Source organism: Rattus norvegicus, chromosome 8 (genome assembly GCF_021556685.1).
Source record: "Rattus norvegicus strain SHRSP/BbbUtx chromosome 8, alternate assembly SHRSP_T2T, whole genome shotgun sequence".
Lineage (NCBI taxonomy): Eukaryota > Metazoa > Chordata > Mammalia > Rodentia > Muridae > Rattus > Rattus norvegicus.
In genome coordinates, this window is record NC_141541.1 from 96724170 (window position 1) to 96739742 (window position 15573).

The 15573-nt window shown below is 40.9% G+C and overlaps 1 pseudogene; it reads right to left on the bottom strand.

Annotated features, from left to right (window-relative positions):
• Nucleotides 1-10188: 10188 nt before the first annotated feature.
• Nucleotides 10189-10314, bottom strand: LOC120094499 (small nucleolar RNA SNORA17; annotated as a pseudogene).
• Between the last annotated feature and the right edge of the window lie 5259 nt (nucleotides 10315-15573).

The following is a 15573-nucleotide window of genomic DNA, read 5'->3' on the forward strand; positions in this document are numbered from 1 at the left end:
TCACCAAGAGAATTTGGTGGTATGCATACTTTGGTCTGTGGTGGTTTCTGGATCTGAGGTGAGTAAACGTGTGTGTTGTATCTCCCCAGAAAAAGTTTTGTCACACAATGGACCTGTTGGAAGCTGCTTATGGACGAAAGTCATAGAGAGCACTAAGGAGCAGGTGTTGAGGAGAATGGAAGAATGAACTACTTGGGGCTAAGAGTTAAGGTGATGACCATAACCAAAAGCCTTCTTGGGTCTCCTACAATTATGGCAGCTTCAGCTGCTGGTAGAGGTTCTATATCATCATTTACATCTGAAACAGTCCAAGTTTACCAGCTTGTGCCTGAAAGGGTAAGCCCCGATGCTCTGAACAGTGGTGCAGCTTTCTCTAATGACAGCATCCTGGAATAGCTTTCCATCACAGAACTGTGAAATCACCTCTGTCTGACTGAAAGTGAAGGAGACATAAGGTATTGAAAGGGAAAAAAAATAAGTTCACATTTTCATAACATTTTTTCATTACGGGCATTATTCTGGTGTGTAGCCAAGCACCAATCAGTTCTGGGTAGTGCCTACATTCCAAACCAACTCTGCAAGAATATATTAGCCTATGAACAATAAACTATTGTAATGTTCCTTTGTCTCAACATTGGACCTTAAAGAATAGCACACCGCTGTTCTCTTGATTATTTTCTCATGAACCTGGGGTGTTTGATTTATGCTTGAATATTTCCACATAGAGAAATATTCCGGTGTGTTATAATCAAGTTTTAATCTTCTAACAGGATGATGCAGGGAAAATACTTTATCCATCAAAATAACTTCAAGCCATGTGCTTTTTCAATCACACACACACACACACAGACACACACACACACACACACACACACACACACACACACACACACACACCCCAGTGGCATATAGTTTCCATCATGTTTGGATTGCAAACGGCTTTGCAATTTATGGCCACTGGCTTGTTTCCAGTTCCCTGAGATGTCCATGCTGTACTAATGCCATCCAGCAAACGTTCCCTGGCAAGATTTCACAGGGGTATCCGTAGGTACGGGTTAGTGGGAGTAACCAATAATCTTACTAAGAAATAGAAATCAGTCTTCAACTCTTGTTCCAAGCACCTTGATAGTTCATCATAATTCTAGTTTTGAATGGAAAGAGAAACGAAAATCAAGCAAGAGCTCACCTAGAGCCAGCTATTTTGCATATTCTTATGCATTTAAATTCAGGAAATTATCACACAGAGAAAAAGAAGACTGGGTTTCATAGATTACACAAACACTCAGCCAAGGATTAAATTCCAAATAGGTCTGATTCATGAGCCTGTGATCATTTGACTCCATTCCAATGATCCTTTTTTTTAATTGGCATGTATCTCTTGTATATAGTGACATGTTTCATAAAAACAGTATCTCTTAAATATACAATGTACTTTGATTACAGCCAACCCTCCACAGCCCATCCTTTCTACTCCCTCATCTTGTGCTCATCTCCTTCCCACCCCCTCCCAATCTCCATTTTGTACTTTCTTTTTCTTTTTCTTTTTTTTTTTTTTTGGTTCTTTTTTTTCGGAGCTGGGGACCGAACCCAGGGCCTTGCGCTTCCTAGGCAAGCGCTCTACCACTGAGCTAAATCCCCAACCCCCATTTTGTACTTTCACATCGTGTCTATGTGTGTGTAGCTTTACGTGTCTATGTATAGAATCTAGGCTCTGTAAACCAGAGAAAATATGTGATACTTGTGTTCCCTAGTTATCTCTAGATGAATCCATTTCCCAACAAATGAAGTAATTTTGTTTTTCTTGATGACTGAGTCAAACGCCATTTTCTATGTGCACCGTATTTTTCTTCACCCATTCATCTCTTAGTGGCCATCCAATCTGGTGCCATAATTAGACTGCTGGGACTAGTGCTGTCGTAACATGGATGTGCGGGTATCTCTGTGGTATGATGACTTGGAGCCATTGGGTGTGTAACAGAATGGTATAGTGGAATCATATGGTAATTTTATTCTGAGGGACTTCCATGTTTATTTTTATATTTGACTGGACCAATTTGCATTCCCACTGGCAGTGGGTAAGGGTTCCCTTGTCCCTTCATTCTGCCATTTTTGACTGGGATGAAACAGAATCTAAGTATACACTGAGTTGCATTTCTATAAAGGCCAGTGAAGGTGAACATTTTTCAACTGTCTATTGGCTGTTTATATTGCATCTCTTGAGAACTACTGGTTCATTTGCCAACTTATTACTTGAATTGTTTAGTTGTCTATATTTGTTTTCTAGTTCTTGATATATTCTAAATATCAATCTTCTGTAATATATCATTAATAATTATTTAAAAGTCAGAATAAGTAGCTTTCAAAGTCTGTTAATCAAATTTTCATTAGAAACATAATATCTTTCATAACGGACTTCTAAATTTCCCCAATGAATACACAGGTTAGGTGAATTTGGTCTCCGGAAACAAAAAGGAAGCATGTCTTCCATGAGCCACATAAACAAATTACACAGAAATAAATATGCTCTAGTAATGCTCCAGATTTAAATTCAGTCCAGATATTTTATATTATATTAAATATCTAAAGTTAAGGAAAATTATGAGTAAATTTTCCAACAAAGTTAGCTTTTTCCAATGTAAGAAGGACCTTATTATTCATATTGTAGAGAATGACTGCCTTTGTCTCAGTTCTTTCTCTAGAATGTGCACGTAGACATTGTTGGATACAAAATACATACAGGCATATAACCCTCTGGCATCATTTATCTTTGAGGATGAGAAGTAAAACAACTCCTTCACAGATTCCATTCTAGGAACTTATTTCAAGAGATCTATCTTTAAAGAAATAGAAGCATTTGCTATTCTATAGAATAGTTTTCTCTCTAAAATATATTTTCCTCAAATTATTTTTACTTTTCCACCATGAAAAATAAATAAAACGTTGTGAATTAATAACTTGAAAATGTCTTTACTTCTTAGTAAATCCAAATTTTTAGAGATAAGTCTGCTTCCCTTTTAATCTTCCTTTTTATGCCTTACCTTAGGGAAAAATGCAACTATACAGTACTTCAGAAATGGTCCACAATTCGGCCTTTGAGATAAATCAAGGTCACCACTTAAGAGCCATACAAACTCATATGAGCTACATCATTTCTGTAAGGTTCAAATGTTTTCCTCTCTGAAATAGAGATCTTAGAACCATCTACACGGAATCTCCGTATAAGGTGTGGCACATATCAGTGATCGTATCTATTAGGCCTGTCAGTCAACGATGGCCATGGATTAGTTCTTAATTTCCAGTAGGTAAAATTTAATCCTACTGAAACCTTAGAAATTCTAGAAGAAACAGTCATGTACACATTTTAATATCATTATCAACACTAGAGTGTAGGTCAAATAGCCTTTACCCCAAATCATTGGACTAAAAATGATTCTGGTTATAGGATATTTACATATATATAGTGAGATCATCTGGGGGATAGGACCCAAGGCTAAGCATGAAATTCCTTTTTAAATACATTAATAGCCTGAAAGCGGTATCACACATTTTTGGCTTTTTTGTTTGGGACAGTCAACTCATATCACGACTTCTGTAGAAACAACATTTGGAGAAATCTTTAGGGTTCTCCTTAACAATATGAGACTATGAACAGCCTCTTTCCATAAAATGAGACCTCGGGACATCACAACCTTAAATGTTAGAAACATCTCTGTTTTTATTCACCTTTCTGTCAAATCAGTGCCCCTTCTTTCATAAACCAAACAAATCACATTTACTGGGCACTAGACTTAATATTTTGAGAGTAGACAAAAGTCATGTAAGTTAGATCTGATGCTAGAGGTTTTGGGAATTTGTGGGAGAGTCCAGAACCCTGCCAAAGAAGCAGAGATTGCTCAAGAAAGTAGATTATTCAGTGTGAAACTGAAAGATATAAAGTTCAAAGAACAGAAATAACTGAAGGTGAAAAGAATTCTTTACATCACCTCCCTCGAGACTGACTGTCTCTCCCCTTTATAGAATGTGTTCTGAGAGTCAGCATTTCCAGGAGGTGGGATGTTTATAATGTTTCACCTGGGGCCTGGAAGAATGATATTTAGGGAGTTTGAGCAGTCATGCTCCAGACAACTTTCAGAGTCAAGGGAGAATTGGAAAGGCTGTGCCTTCACCCTCAACAAAATTGATATTCACAGTCAATGTTCCCCACCCAACTACTTGTATCAGTGTTCAAGATGATTCCCTTCCACAGCCAACTTCATATTCAGCCAGGCTGAGCATACCAAAAAGGATCTACTGCACTGCATAAATAGTATCAGATACACTTGAAAATAGCTTATGATAGTTTGACTCTCACACCGAAATACTGTTTTTAGCCATTAAACAACATAAACATGTAGACTTGATATCTTTCCAGTTCCATTTCAAATGTGTATGCACTATAATTCTCTGCTATCCATGCTGGGGCATCGTTTGGTAGCCCAGGTAAATATATGACCACTCCTCTTTGTGACTTCCGAGTGTCCACCTTCTGCAACAGCAGGTACCATCTGAAGGGGAGGAAAGAATTGGGGGCTTGCAAAGAGGAGTAAGTAGCATTATTACTTTTGGTCAGAGAAGCCTATGGTTTGGACTTGTTCACAATATGTTGATGTTCTTGATGGAACTTTCATTTTTAAAGATTTCTTTATTTGTGTGTGTGTGTGTGTGTGTGTGTGTGTGAGAGAGAGAGAGAGAGAGAGAGAGAGAGAGAGAGAGAGAGAGAGAGAGAGAAGCACTGAGTAGCATCCTCTGTTATTCTCCATCTATTTCTTTGAGGCCGGGTCTCACCCCTGACCCTGAGGCTTGTGCTCTCCACCTGGGTTATAGGTACTTCAGAGACACCCAGCTTGTCTTCATGATTTCAGAATAAGTACTATTAAGGCCTGAACTGTCTTCTCTAGCTGCTTGGAAGAAATTTCCTACTTCAGTAGTCCAGCCACACTACTGTGCTTTAGCGGCCATTTTAGCTACAAAAGGAAAATGTCCCTCAGAGTTTCATAATGACCTAATGATTAAGAAAGAAGAATGGGAGAGGGAAGGGAAAAGAGAACAATCTATCTGGAAAAACTGAGGAGGGAGGTAACCAACAAATCTATAGAAGTCTTAACTGTTGGGGGAGATTGATATAATAATAACCATCACTGCCACATCGATTTCCATAATTCATATCTTTGAATTTCATAATCCTTCTAAGGAAGTACCCAATCTTTAAGTGTTTCCAAATGTTAACGAAGAGGTAAGATTGTATTTCTAGTGGGCAAAATCTAAATACATAATACAAAGAGAGAAAGCAACGGATGTATTAGTCAGGATTTTTGTCACAATGGTGAACAGCAGAGAGGAAACATGTTAGGAGAGAGGATTTATTTTGCTCATGGTTTGAGAGTTTCCAGTCCAAGGTCAGTTGGAATGAGATTAAGGTGAGAAAGCATGTGAGCGTGGGAGCATGAAGCATGGGAGACTGCTTACGTCATGGCAGCAGGAAGTGCTGTGTCAGGAAGAGGCTAAAAACAAGATAATTGTATCGCAGTTTGGGCCCTGAGGGTTTTACTTTGTTTGCCACACCTCCCGGTAATGCTATCACATTGTAATCCCAGCAGGAAATTAATCCATTGCTTAGGTAGAGCCTTCAAAACCAAGTCATTTCCTAAAACCCCATAAACTGGCAACCCTGATGCACGGAGCCTGTAGGAAACTTTTCATATATAAACCATAACCCCAAAGGTCAAAGAGAATGACTGAGCCAAAAGAAGCAAGTGAATAACACCCGCTCTAGACCTTTAGGAAGGCTCCCAAATGTGAAAATAGGTTTGTAAGGTGCATAGTTATGATATACTAGGCATATTAAAACAAAACAAAACCAAAATAATACTCGTTACTCATAGAAAAAATATACTTAAGAAAATTAAGATGAACAATAATGCAACTTATTAAGCTCATCTAGTGTTTCTACTACTCTATGAGAAAACTAAAAATTAAGTCTGTAGTAGTCATTTTTAAAAAATGTATTGGTTCTTTGTGAATTTCCTATTATATACCCAATCACACTCATCTCTCCCTCCCTTTTTACCTGTCCTCTATCCTTTCAGTCTCACCCTCAACAGAGAGAAAAAAAATTTCATTGTAGAAGCTATAGTGTGTAGTATGTCCCACAGTATACCTTTTGTCCACATTTCTTTGCTTGCAAATGTTCACTGCAATGTCTCATTGACCTGGTACAAGCTACTCTATCAATATTGGAACCTCATTGGGACTCCTCTTGTATATTCTGTTGTCGCCCTATGCCATGGAGATCCTGTGGGCTTGGATCTGTAGGACCACCCCCTTCATGCAGTCCAGCAGTTCATTGATGAGTAGATATTAGGGCAGGCCAATTCAAAGTCCTGGATTTGGTCTTGACAGGTATCCAAACTGGTCAGCCCACTCTCATGCCTTCAGGGCTGGATCTCCAGCAACTCCCCACACCAGGGCCATCTTTACCCTGCTGCCCAGACAAGGCTTGCTCTCTCAAGTGTTGCAGCTGGTAAGGGACATGACCAGTCCCACTCTTTTCACCCCAGGAACAGCTCTTTTGCTGCTATAGATAGTGAAGACAAAAGGTAGGGGGGCTCTCTTCCTTGAGATGCCACTTCACAGTTAAGAAACAGGCCTGGTTCTCCCCCATGCCCACCCTCAAGGGTAGCTTACCTGCAACTCCCACATCAAGGGCCAGCTCTACTGTGCTGCCCAGGCAAGGGGCAGAGTATCTAGTCTTTTCTACTTTGTGGGTGCTTCCTTTTCCTACCCTTCATCCTGCCCCCCCCTCTGAGTTTTACCTCCCAACACTGAATAGGAGAGAAAGAAGGATAGAGGGGAGAGAGAAATTAGGACCCCCTGACACTAATTTCTTTCCTTTTGTTTCTTCTTTGACCACAGCAACTACAAACCATAACCAACCTCCCCGAATGACCAACAACCGCCTATCAACTCTAGCATTAAATACCCTCTGAAAAGTTCCCAAAATTCCAAATGTCATACAATCACAGAAACTATCTGCATTTGGCAAAACCATGCCTCTGCTAAAGCATGAGGCAAATCATTGTCAGCTGCTTCAGACAGTCCAAAGCAGCATCTCCATATCTAGGATTAAAATAAAACATATTCTTATAATCAATCTCTCTCTCTCTCTCTCTCTCTCTCTCTCTCTCTCTCTCTCTCTCTCTGTGTGTGTGTGTGTGTGCGTGTGCGTGTGTGTGTGTGCATGTGTGTGTGTGTGTGTGTGTTTAAGAAACCAAAATTCCAGAAGTCTCACTATAGTGAGGGGCCTTCTCTCCTGAGTGCTGCAGCACATGAGGGGCAGGGCCAGCACTCTTTTTTTTTTTTTAAATTGGTTATTTTCTTTTTTTTTTTTCATTTTTTTTTTATTAACTTGAGCATTTCTTATATACATTTCGAGTGTTATTCCCTTTCCCGGTTTCCGGGCAAACATCCCCCTCCCCCCTCCCCTTCCTTATGGGTGTTCCCTTCCCAACCCTCCCCCCATTGCCGCCCTCCCCCCATAGACTAGTTCACTGGGGGTTCAGTCTTAGCAGGACCCAGGGCTTCCCCTTCCACTGGTGCTCTTACTAGGATATTCATTGCTACCTATGGGGTCAGAGTCCAGGGTCAGTCCATGTATAGTCTTTAGGTAGTGGCTTGGTCCCTGGAAGCTCTGGTTACTTGGCATTGTTGTACTTTTGGGGTCTCGAGCCCCTTCAAGCTCTTCCAGTTCTTTCTCTGATTCCTTCAATAGGGGACCTATTCTCAGTTCAGTGGTTTGCTGCTGGCATTCGCCTCTGTATTTGCTGTATTCTGGCTGTGTCTCTCAGGAGCGATCTACATCCGGCTCCTGTCAGTCTGCACTTCTTTGCTTCATCCATCTTGTCTAATTGGGTGGCTGTATATGTATGGGCCACATGTGGGGCAGGCTCTGAATGGGTGTTCCTTCAGTCTCTGTTTTAATCTTTGCCTCTCCCTTCCCTGCCAAGGGTATTCTTTTTCCTCATTTAAAGAAGGAGTGAAGCATTCACATTTTGATCATCCGTCTTGAGTTTCGTTTGTTCTAGGGATCTAGGGTAATTCAAGCATTTGGGCTAATAGCCACTTATCAATGAGTGCATACCATGTATGTCTTTCTGTGATTGGGTTAGCTCACTCAGGATGATATTTTCCAGTTCCAACCATTTGCCTACGAATTTCATAAACTCGTTGTTTTTGATAGCTGAGTAATATTCCATTGTGTAGATGTACCACATTTTCTGTACCCATTCCTCTGTTGAAGGGCATCTGGGTTCTTTCCAGTTTCTGGCTATTATAAATAAGGCTGCGATGAACATAGTGGAGCACGTGTCTCTTTTATATGTTGAGGCATCTTTTGGGTATATGCCCAAGAGAGGTATAGCTGGATCCTCAGGCAGTTCAATGTCCAATTTTCTGAGGAACCTCCAGACTGATTTCCAGAATGGTTTTACCAGTCTGCAATCCCACCAACAATGGAGGAGTGTTCCTCTTTCTCCACATCCTCGCCAGCATCTGCTGTCACCTGAGTTTTTGATCTTAGCCAATCGCACTGGTGTGAGGTGAAATCTCAGGGTTGTTTTGATTTGCATTTCCCTTATGACTAAAGATGTTGAACATTTCTTTAGGTGTTTCTCAACCATTCGGCATTCCTCAGCTGTGAATTCTTTGTTTAGCTCTGAACCCCATTTTTTAATAGGGTTATTTGTTTCCCTGCGGTCTAACTTCTTGAGTTCTTTGTATATTTTGGATATAAGGCCTCTATCTGTTGTAGGATTGGTAAAGATCTTTTCCCAATCTGTTGGTTGCCGTTTTGTCCTAACCACAGTGTCCTTTGCCTTACAGAAGCTTTGCAGTTTTATGAGATCCCATTTGTGGATTCTTGATCTTAGAGCATAAGCCATTGGTGTTTTGTTCAGGAAATTTTTTCCAGTGCCCATGTGTTCCAGATGCTTCCCTAGTTTTTCTTCTATTAGTTTGAGTGTGTCTGGTTTGATGTGGAGGTCCTTGATCCACTGCACTCTTATTCTCACAACCCAGAGCCAGCTCTCCTGCCTGCCATAGATTGCAAGGGCCAAGAATAAGGAAGGGCATCTCTCACTTGCCCACACTGCCACATGGCAGACAAATTGTGGAACCATCTCTCCCACACTGGCACCTTCAGGACCTACTCGCCGGCATCCCAGCCATTAGGGTCAGCTCTACTGTGCTGCCCAGGTGAGGTCCAGGGCTTGCTCTCCCAAGTGCTGGAGCTGGTGAGGGGTGTGGCCCGCTCTCCTGCTCTCATGACCCCAGGACCAGTTCTCCCACCTGCTGCATGTGGTGAGGTGGGGAGTGGAAGGAGGGTATCTCCTCCTCGATCATGCCACTTCAGGGGAGACAAATGGTAGGGCCAGCTCTACTATGCTCATATGCTTGGCACTAGCTCACCCAAAACTCATGCATTGTTCAGAGTCTACTCTCCCAATGCAACTGGCTATGGGTGGGGTCACCTCTCCTCCTCTCAAGGCCTCAGGGCCACATCTCTCACAATGCCCAAGTAAGGAGTGGGGCCAGTTATGTATAACACTCAGACCCAGACAGGCCACCCCTCCACAGTGGCAGCACAGGCCAGGACCAGCTTCTCACATAAAGCTGTTCCTCACTACCCTGGAGTCTCCAGCTCTGCTTCCCTTCATTGCACCCAAATCCTTCTGTTTCTCTTTCTCTTCCATTTCTCTACCACTTACTTGTTCCTCTTAGCGGTGCCTGGGGTCTCTGAGAGTCTGGGTCATCTCAGGAGTGGTCTCGGGAGTGCTATGCCCTGCCTGTGCATTATGACACAGGGCAGGAGTCATCTCAGTCCTCATCTGCCTGCCCCAGGCCTACATAGCACCAGAATGAGCTCCCAGTCTCGGCCCCATGGCACCAGTCTGGTGGTCATCTCAGGCTTGCTCCTCACCCAGCCCATCTGAGTGGCTCCTTGTAGGGATTGTTTGCTTTGGGTTCACTCCTGCCCAAGGCTCAAGGCCCCAGATTGGGTTCTTCTAGTCTCTGGCTTGATCCCCATCCTGGGAGCCCACTCTGGGCCTGTCTGACACCAATCTGGTGACCATGTCAGTCTTGCTTTTCTCAGGGAATGTTAGGCTACTAATCACTCAGATGTTCGTAGATCAGAACCCTGAGATAGACACAGCCTCTCTCCTCTCTGCCACCTACTGACTGACACACATGTGACACAGCAGCCACGCTGCTAGGGGCAGATGTAATAGTCATTTTAAATGCACAGTATTAACTAATTGTAGAGCTTGTTTCTGCTACTGCAAAAGAATTAGATTTTCTGTTTGCCTTGAATACAGGCAAAGGTTTCTATGATGGGGCCATTTCAGACTGCAATTTTAGACCATATTATTCCATGCTTAGTGAATTGTTTATTCATTATTCATTATCCATTATTCATTCAATATTATTTTTATTCATTTGCAAACATCAAACCTGTTCCAGTATTTGAACTGGTACCAAGGTATTGGCTTCTGCCTCCATTAAGCTCCTCCCATAGCTACATCTGGGAGACTAGGGGAGCTGTGCAGGAGGGGAGTTCATTCACAGGAACCTTTTTGGCCCTTCTGCTTTTCCCGTAGCTATCAGGGAAGACCTACCCTTACTAATGTGTGTGTGTGTGTGTGTGTGTGTGTGTGTGTGTGTGTGTGTGTGTGCAAGAGAGAGAGAGAGAGAGAGAGAGAGAGAGAGAGAGAGAGAGAGAGACAGAATGTGGCCAGTTTTTTCCTTTGGTTCCCCTGTTCTTTTTCTCTATCTATGTATCATCTCCACACACATTTTTAAAGGTACAAAACTATAATTAATTCTTATCTCTACTTAGCAGATGTCATCAATCATTCAATAAATGTGAATTAAATTGCTACTATTGCTACTTCACATTCCCTTCTACAATATTTTTTTGGTTAAATATTAACCACATATAGTCTTACTACTAAATCTGACCTCAAATATTGATAGCAGTTATGTCAGTAATTACCTGTGCAACTGTAGATACTTTCTCTCCGGGTCCTAATTTCTTCCTGTTCATGATAAAGAGACTGTGATACCGTCATGGGCAGAAGTGCCTTGAACTTATATGTTGACACTTTAATTGCCATTACTTCAGAGATGACTTAGAAAAAAGATCTCTTAAATAATATGAAACCCTTAAGGTGGTTCCTGATTCATTCTGACTAGTGTTCTAAAAGGATGAGGTGTGGGCTCGTTTGTATAAAGACCATGTGAAGTGACAGGCAGCCACAAGCCAAGGAGAGTAACATCAGGAGAAAGCAAGTCTGTGGTACTTTGTTCTTGAACTCCTGGCCCCAAGATCTGTGAGAAAATAAATTCTAGTTTAAGCCACGCAGTTTTTATTTTTATGGCAACCACTTGACAAATTGTTGTAGATGCAAACTGTGGCCTATGGAGGAACAGCTTTCCCCCCAAGAAAACTAAAAGTATAAAATACTTTATGGTAACACAATGCATTTTTTAAAAACGCTTCATCACACATTGGCTCTCAGACAACATTAGCAAACTAAGACCTACAAACAGGTCGTCTTGAAATTGCTTTTGAAGAGGAAATCGTTCCTGTTAAGACCAGCCTTCAAGGGTACTAACTTAGATACTGATTTTCATAGCCAGCCATACTATGTTAGGGTCTGAATCTTTGCTTGAATCCATCCCATTTCAATATCCCTGGTCTAACAAGCTGATAAACGCTAAACAAAGGTGAGAAAACCAACTCTAAGACAAAGGCTTATAAATCTAAAGGGATGGGAGGGTGGCCTGGGGAAGGCTGTGGGGGTGGCGCTTTTCTTTTATTAACTGCTAGACAGGAAATGAGGCTTAAAGTTTTGACGGGATGATGAGGGAGAGAGGAAGAGTGAGTATGTAGGTGGATTTCGGAAACAACTCAGGGAGGTTAAAGGCTGTACACTGAGAAACTGGGTTTAGTGCTAACTCTGTTACTGGTGACAGAGTCATCCAACATCCTCGATGGTCACTGGTCCACATCTTGATTCCTACACTGTTTCCATGAAGAAGAACACAGTCATCCTCACACCCATATTATAACCTTTAAATGACAAATTTAGGATTTGATGACCACCCCAAGCCATCTTTGCTTATCTTGGTTTCAGGCTTCCCCCGGCGTCATGGCTCCCCATCTCAGGTAGGAAATGCTCTAAAGCAACATCAGTGATGGTGAAATAACTCCACAGTATTTGCATCCTGTTCTTATTGTGTGCCACATAGCAAGATGGGAGCTATTGGTGCAAGGGTGTTCAAAGAAAGTTCATCTGTATTAGGTCACTATGGTAACGGGGCTGGCTCTGTTGACTGTTCATTTAATAACTTCCATAGCACTCGACTGCCTTCTAGTGAAATACTTCATTTCATTTGCCCATAATCCATCCCGTCTCCTGCCCATCACACCTTTAATAACCTCACGTCACATCCTCATTAATTTTTCTCCCCCTACATCATAGAGCTTTATATTTTAATATTAGAGTCGGTCATCTTGTTAGCTTGATTTATTGTTTTCCTCTTTCGGAAAGTTCGAACTCTGTTTCTCTGTACTATAAATAACAAAGCCTGGGTTGGATTGAATAACAAAGCTGTAATTCAGGCTTGGGACTTTGCTGCCATTCCTAAGGCCTCAGCCACACCCCTAGGGATGTGATGTCAGAAGAGGCTGGTGACTGAGTTACAACCCTGCAGTCAATCAAGGCCTTATGCTATTCAAAGTATTTCCACAAATGACAAGTTATTAATGCTTCAAAATGAAAGTTGGAACTACAGGAGATCAGATGTTAGTTTAATGAGGACAGTTATTTCTTTTTCCTCTTTCATTAGGTAGGAGCCTTTATTTTCTTTCTCCACTTTAGAGAAACAAATTACAAGTAATAAATTTAAAAATTGGGGTATTCGAGGTGTATTAATTGTGGTCGTTGTTGCACAACATTCTTTACACGACATACTAGTTTTTAGTGTACTATTAAAAGAAAAGAACAAAAGTAAGGAAAGAAGGAAGAAATAAAAGAGATTGGAAGGGAGAGAGGTAGGAAAGGAGGAAAGAAAGAGAAGAGGAGGAGGGAGAAGGGGAGAAGGAAGGTGGGAAGGAAGAAAGAGAGAAGGAATAAGGAGAGAGGGAGAGAGGAGAGGGGAGATGCTATCCTAAAGTTTTAATCATCTCATAACTTAATTACTTAATTCTAAACACTGTTAAATGGCCGTGCATGTGAAAACTTGGAACATGACAAAGTAAAAACCAAACAAATTCTGAGACTGGGTTATACAGTTAGGTGAAATCACACATCTAAGTCATTCATGTTACATGGAAACAGCTCACAGGTTTTATGTGTCATAAAATGCTAGAGTCCTCAAAAACTGTTATAATACTTTTATTAAAACTTTAATAGAACGACCCATTTTGTTTTGTCAAACATTTGACTTTTTAGGACTATGGGCATTAGAAAACTCTGAGAAATATAGTCAATCTGCTGCATTTATAGAGAAAGCTCCCCTGTGAAACTATCATTATCCTAGGTGGGGGCCTTAATCATCGCCCCTTTGAGGATCTGCTGAACGCTGTGTGTGTTTTAGACAAAGGACAACATCAACATCAACAAGCTCTCCCCCCGCCCCAAATTTTAGACATTTCAGAGGATTCATGATGTCAGAGTGTGAACATTTATCCAATGGAGTAAACTCCATTTTAAAAAGCAACCCCTTTTCTCTACTGTCTATGGAGCTTACATCTCAGCCAGATGGGAGGGGTGAGTGCCTACGCTCTGTTACACAAAAGGTCAGGTGCATTAAATTATGTAAGTCAAAAGAGCTAGAAAGGAGATTTGAGATGTTTGAAAGAATCAAACCATGGTAATTGAATGTTATATTATGTAAAAAGTGCACCAAAACTCACAGAGCATCCGTGAAAATGTACAATTATTATCTGTCAATAAAATCATCTGATATTTGATTCCAAGGCTAGGAATTCTATTTTCCATGAGGAGTTAAACTTTGTTTAGCATGCAATATGTTCTAAAAGCAAACACAATTCATTTCCAAAGCACACAGTGCTTGCTAGAGTCTACTGAAATGCAATTCCTGATCAATGTTACGAACATGCTTTTGATAGGAAAGTTAACATAATCATATAATAACGAGCTTCTTTTATGACCAGTAATATAGTCAAATAAATAAAAGAATAATTATTGTTATTTTCATAGCCATACCATATATAATTAAAAGCAGTCCCTTTGTCCTTTGTGTAATCAGAAACTAAATGCACTCATTAGTCAATAGTCATTAGTCAATCTAATTTAGTAATTTAGGTAGGTAATTGTTAAAAGGGGGCATAATATTACATAATGACTATGCTAGCTTATTCACTCATATTGTATGCTCAGAGACAAAGGGATTAGCGATTAGGCCACAGTTACCTTTCTCCAGCTGGTCTTTCACTAATCACTGTTCCTCTGTCTCAGCTGCTGGTAAAAATGCCCAGTTTCTTTTGATCCCTTTGCTCCACTGCCCTTTGTTTTGACACACATCCATTTACATAGTCAGCAGCATTTTGAAAGTGTTTGTGCTGAGAGCAGATCTCCCCATAGCCTTGATTAAGTAGCCCTAGGAGGAGGCCAGAAGTCTTAGGTCCCCCATCATACCACACAGAGGCCATCCCCTCCTTAGCCAAAATCTCTGAGTTTTAACAGACAGAAGCCCTTGGCATCTTCCTCTGCTGTGACTCACAGAACAGCAGTACCTGGATTTTTTTTGTCAAATTTTTCAATCAGGTTTGGATTCATAAGGTTTTTGGCCAATAGTTGCATCAATCATAACAGTGAGCTGAGTTCTCAGTTTAAAACAACTAGAAGACATTCCTAGCAGGAATGTCCCTACCCAGAAAATGTCAAAGACAATCTAGGACAACCCTGATTGAGACAAGTCTTAATCGCTACAACTGACAAAACTTAGTGACATTCAGAGACATCCAGACTATGTATCCAAATGACCCAAGGTCATTCTCCTTCTCTTCCATAGTTAAAACCCACTCTGTAAAGAAACTACTTCTATTTAACAAATCAAATGAATGCAGGCATGAAATCCAGACATCCTATCTTTGGCTATAAGTTCAAAGGAGCTTTATAAATTTACCACAGTTGGAAATATATAAAATTACCCCATTATAAATTTACCCCACCCCCACCACCCAGCTGAGGACCAAACCCAGGGCCTTGTACTTGCTAGGCAAGTGCTCTACCACTGAGCTAAATCTCCTAACCCATTCAGCTTTTGAGAATAAAAAAATGGACTTCATCAGGGTGAAGTACAAAATCTATCAGAGTTGAAGATTTTTGAGTTATTTAAAGATCTTGGAACTTTCTTGAGAAATCTTCTGTAAATTCATTGACATCTTTATTGAAGCAACACTCATCAGAATATTTTATTCAATGTGATTCCCCTGCCCTTTGTCCCATT